The sequence below is a fragment of the Ranitomeya variabilis genome, chromosome 4 (assembly GCF_051348905.1).
Source record: "Ranitomeya variabilis isolate aRanVar5 chromosome 4, aRanVar5.hap1, whole genome shotgun sequence".
NCBI lineage: Eukaryota > Metazoa > Chordata > Amphibia > Anura > Dendrobatidae > Ranitomeya > Ranitomeya variabilis.
This window is the reverse complement of record NC_135235.1, coordinates 729473549-729479548: the sequence shown is the minus strand read 5'-3', so window position 1 is coordinate 729479548 and position 6000 is coordinate 729473549.

Genomic DNA, 6000 nt, shown 5'->3' with positions numbered 1-6000 from the left:
CCCCCAAGACACGTAGTAGGCAAAATGCTACAATTGGTGCTAGACTGCGGGCAACGGTCCAAGAAGCACATGTTGCAGCGTTGACTGGTCTGAGTCAGAGGAGTGAACGGTCTGACAACCGTGAGTAATACTGACCGGGGTCAATGAGAACTATTTGTGGAATACCTCTGAGGAGAAGAGGACTCTGGAAACCTGTGTGGCTGACACCAACAGGTAACGGACAGGAGTCCCTGTTATACTGACTGGGGTCAGTGAGAAACTGTGTTTAGGCTGTAAAGACGAGTGTGTAACGGACAGGAGTCCATGTCATGTTGACCGGGGTCAGTGAGAGACTGTGTTTTTTTTCCTATAAAGCACGTGTGCAGGTGTTTTTTTTTTCTTCAAGTCATCTTGCTGTGGCTCGGCAGGGCCACGAAGACTGAACGTGTCTGGCGGTAACTCGGTGGGGTTACGAAGGTGGTCAATATCCTCAATATAGAGTCGTCTGGAGGTCCGCAAAGCCGTCTGGAGGTTTGCAGAGCAGTTGCGGCAAGAGGTTCTGCAGCAGCAGGAGCTGCAGTATCAACTGCAGGAGCCTCGCTGTGAGGAACTTTTGGGGCCTGAGAGTGCCGTGGGGGAGTCCATGGGGTGTACCCCAGAGAGAGGTGGTGTTCCTAAAGAGGGGAAACCCGAAACGGACCAGTGACTCCAAACAATTATGGTTGGCCAAAAAGGGACTGCATCCCAAAGGGGGTAGTTTCCCAAAAGGGGGTTGAGTCCCTAGAGGGGGTGGTGGCCCTAAAGGAGAAAATGGCCCACAAGGGGGGCAGCGACCCAAAAGGGGTGGAGTCCTGAAAGGGGGTGGAGTCCTAAAAGGGATAGTGGCTCAAAAAGTGGCGGAGCTTTCAAAAGGGCAGCACCAGTTACCTCAGTATTTGTGTTTTGCTTATTCCTAGTGCGGCATAGACTTCCCATTTAACAACAGGCCGCAGGTGTGTACTGTGATGTTACACCATGAAGGAGTCTCTGGATGGCTAGACTCAAACAGTCATGCGACTCTGACGGGAACTCCTCTCGTTCTCTGTCTGACCGAGAATGTTATGTAAATAAAAGCTTATAGCCTGACGTTAAATTCATCCATTGGTTGTATAAATTATTCTTTTGAAAGCTGAAGCCCTCCGAAATGTGGTTTAGGTTAAGAAAATAAATTACCATCAATGCAGAAATATTGATCAGTTAATGGACACAGAATGGTCAACATGGATAAGCGACAACTTCTGTCAGGGAGTGTATACTGTTGACAAAGTGATCATTGATGTGTCCAAAAGTGTAGAGTGCCAAGATGGCGGTATAGCACCAAGCTAATTGTACCCCTTTGAGAGGGGCCGGGACATTGTTGTCTTTGAAGACCTATGGGAAGTTGGTGAAGTGTGGGGTTGCTCAGAGGAGAGATGGAACGGTCTTGAGGCCCCACTACAGCAGCAGGCTGTGGGAATTCCTGTTAATGGGATGCATAAAGAGGAGGAGGTAGCGCCTCAATAGTCCAGAGTTCTGGGTGACCGTAATAAAGTGTGGGTCTGACACTTGTTTAAGTGGGGACTTGATGTTCCAGGATGACAGGGTGAGAGGGGGTGATTCCTATTCAGGTTGTGACTCGAACGCAAGGGAAAAATAGAGCAGTAAAGGGAAACCGAGTAAAAATGACAGATCTTCCTCTCGTCGCGGGGGCCGCGGAAAGGTGGGACAGGTTACACTCTCCGAGAAGAGAGATGATGAGGAAGAGTCAGGGTATGTGCACACGTTCAGGTTTTTTCGCATTTTTTTCGTGTTTTTTCGCGATAAAAACGCTATAAAAACTCATTAAAAACGCATACATTATGCATCCTATCATTTAGAATGCATTCTGCATGTTTTGTGCACATGGTGCGTTTTTTTCCACGAAAAAAACGCATCGCGGTAAAAAAGCAGCATGTTCATTAATTTTGCGTTTTTTTCGCGTTTTTCCTGCTATTCTATGCATTGGGGAAAAACGCACAAAAAACGCATCAAAAACGCGGTAAAAACGCTGTAAAATCGCGGTAAAAACGCATGCGGATTTCTGGCAGAAATGTCCGGTTTTTGTCAGGAAAATTTCTGCCAGAAATCCTGACGTGTGCACATAGCCTCAGAGTCAGGTACAGATCAGGTTACTGTCCTTGATAAGGAGGTCATTTGCTGGCCAAAAGAGAGCAGGACCATAACGTAGAGCTGCTTAAAGAAACAGTCGAGTGAGAAAGGGTCCTGGGACAAGCGGTTGAGCACAGAGTGGATGAGCTGGAGAAGGAAGTCTTGAGCTCAGAGGTCACCTGTCACCATGTCAATACATGAACAAGGCCATATTGCAAGATATGGAGGTGCTCAGTGAGGCCCAAGAGAAGAATCAGCAGGAGCTTCTCCAGAAAGAGGATGAGCTTTGCTGCCCTGCAGAGGAGCACGATAACGTTCTCCAAGAGCTCAAAATAAATGAGACTAATCCCCAGCTCCAGAAACCCACGGATGGATGGGAAATTGAACTGTTGCACTCTCCCGATCTGATCGCAATGAAGGAGAGTGAGCTGGAGAGGCTGACCAAAGAAGGGACTTCCACGGAGGAAGAAATCCAGCAAGGGAAGTTCCATGCAGAAGACCATACAAGGGACGTCGAGGTCTTGGGAAACTGCGCTGACACTAAGGACGAGGAGGTCCAACAGTATGTTCAAGAAGGTGAGACTCTGTTTCAAGTACATGATAGAGGTACCCAAAGATTTACGAGAAGCGTGTGCCAGTGAAGATGTGCATGAGGCCTTTAAAAAGGCGGTGGAAGCGTGTAGGGTGCACTGGGCACCTGAGACTCATCAACTGGTCACACTGTCGACTAGGAAAGTCACAGTAAAGCGGGTGGCTATCCTGAGGGACATGCACCTACAATGCCACCACACCATGCAGATGATCTTGTTGAGAAATAACAAAGCCGCTCAACGTCTGGAGTGTGTGAGGAAGGCTCAAAGTCAGTTGGGTATTGTAGAAGACATTGTTCAAGTGCCCAGAGGTCTGGTGAGGAAAGTCATTGGAAGATTTGGGAAGGTGATGCAGGAGATGGTGAATAGGTCCGGTGTGATGATAGTGAGCATTCCTGGAAGTGACATCTGAGGTATGTGAAGCTATTACTGCGCATGCGCTGCCGGCGAAATGGTGAATGCCTGGTTGCTAAGCAATACTGACGCTGTGTAAAGCGGCTGCTCTAGTGTATGGATTAGATAGGCCGGGCGCATGGCGTGTATATATGCGCAAGAAAGTATAACGTTGCAATGTAAATAACAGAAAAATGTAGTATGATATGGGCGTGTAGATAAGATAAAAATAAAAATAAAGGCAGCTAGATGTAATATGGGACAGTGTATGAGAATATACAAGGACCGTGGGGACCCTGGATCAATGAAGAGTGGACTGAGATGGATGAAACCCTGTGAATGTTCAATGGGAGGGATCTTAAATAGGAGGTAAAGCCTGGAAGATGGGCAACTCACCGGAGTAATCAGCGTGTCTGTAAGGGAAGAGTACAGAGATAATTAGTACAAGTCATTTAAAATTGCCAATCGATTGCCCTATTAAGGCCTTTTGGAGAGAGGGTGTCTGGCGTATACATCCAATACGTCTCCCTGGACTTCAATTGATTAATACGATTGCCACCCCGTCTAGGGCGGGGTGCCGCTCAATGATCTGGAATTTCAATTGTGCCACAGAGTGTCTAGCCTTAAAAAAATGATCTGGAAGGGGGAGCCAAGTTTTGTTCCATCTAATGGTTGATTTGTGGCTTGCAATCCTGTTGGGTGGTTTCCCCCACGTAGAGAAGGCCACATGGACACTTTATGACGTAAATAACGAAATTCGATTCGCATGTGTAAAATCCGCGAATAGGGAAAGATTTCCCAGTTCTAGGGTGGGTCACGTTGTCAGATTTAATCACGTTGGAACATGCAGCACAGTTTAAGCACGGAAAGGTACCATTGTGGCGTGAACTAAGGAATCTCTGGGTGGGTTCTCGGTGTGCACTGCCTATGTCAGCCCTGACTAATACTAATAAGTGCAGGTGCGCTGAAGGATGCGATCTCAGGATAAGCCCTGCCTAGGAGTGGCCAATGTCTCTTGATGACAGAATAGATTTTGGTCATGAATGGGTGGTGCGTGGGCACAAATGGCATCCTTTCCTGGGATTGGCGTAGTGCTGCAGTAGTAGATGGATTGAGGGATCTTGTGAGCTCATGCTCCAAAAGGGTAGAAGGGTAGTTTCTGTCGCGGAATTTTTGTGCCATAGATTGTAGTCTATTCTGCCGTGTCTCTGGGTCCGTGACAATGCGGGAAACTCTTTTAAATTGGGAGCGAGGTAAACTATTCCTGGTGGTAATCGGATGACAGCTGGAATAGAGTAGTAAACTGTTACAGTCCGTGGGTTTAGTGTATAGATCCGTTGTGAGGAATCCGTTGGCGTCTTTTAGTACTAACGTGTCCAGGAAGGCTATCTGTGTCCCATTTGAATGGATGGTGAATTGGAGTTCTTGGAAAATTGAATCGACAGTAGAGAAAATGATTCCAGGGTACTGGGTGTCCCGGTCCAGACAAGGAAGATGTCATCTATGTACCGAAAATAATTAAAGATATATTGTACAAAAAGCTCATTGTTGTAGACATGATGTGACTCGAAGTGCTTCATGTATGCGTTAGCGTACGCCGGGGCTACATTTGAGCCCATTGCGGTCCCGCACGCTTGGACATAGTAGGTATCCTCGTACAGAAAGAAATTTTCGTACAGGACTGTTCTCAAGAGATCAAGACAGAAGGAGATGGCGTTCTGGGACATATCTGTCTGTTCCAGAAGGTCTCTAGTGGCAAGAATGCCCTTTTGATGGGTTATTGACGTATATAAACTATTGACGTCTAATGTGACAAGAAGGCTATGTGGGGGTACTTGATGGATGTTAAATATGCTTATTCTGCACATTCATTTAAATCAGGACTTAACCAGGTGCGTTATTCTTAAAAGAAAAATGTCGTCATATTCACATAAAAAGTATAGTGGTTTATTGATTGTCCATAGAAAAATCAGGTTGCAGCAAAAACATAAAACAGATCAAAATAGTTACGAACGGATTGTCCATGTGTAGAGATCATCATTAGTTACCCCTCTTTCCCAAGTCCTGAATGGAAACCATCTATCTGTGTGTCTGAAGTTTGAAGGTCATCATGGCAGCTAACAGCTGTTGTTCCTTCCTTCTCGGACATCCATGGAGAATGATGAAGAAGATGGGAGGTGACAGTCCCACGTGACAAAAGACCCCCACACCCTCCTAAGAGACACTTATATATCTTCTCTACAGATCACGTGTTGCCCTGTATATGGAGTGGACTTATGCTCTGAGCTCCTATATACATAAATAGCTTTTGTAACGTCAGCATGAAACAATATGTTCGGTACAGGATTGAGACCAAGAATATGTCAATTAATTAATATTTAACAATTCCCCCTTTTGAGGGTGAAAGACATTGATTGGAACCCTCAAATTAAATATATTAATAAAATCTTCTTTCTTCTTTTCTTCTTCTTTAGCAAAATAATTTAGTGTTCATAATATCAATAATAATAATAATATTGTTCTACGTATTCAATAATATAATGATATGTAAATGCATGTTATGGTAAGCCGTGACCAATATTCATAAAATATATGTGATTATACTTCCCTATGTCTACTTGAAGCATCTCAGGTCTGATGTCATCTGATGTCATCTGGTCTTCATCTTGATGTCTTCTTCTTGGTTCTTTTTAAACAATCTTTATTATAATTCTTATGAAATAGATGATAGCATGTAGATGTTGTAGAGACTGTGTGTCATGTGTCAATCAAAGTCTATAAATTCAAATGTTGATAAGAAAACAAAGTTCATAGATGTGATGTAGCTTTAATATCTGTGTAGTGTCACCTTTAAAAACCTGGACTTACATTG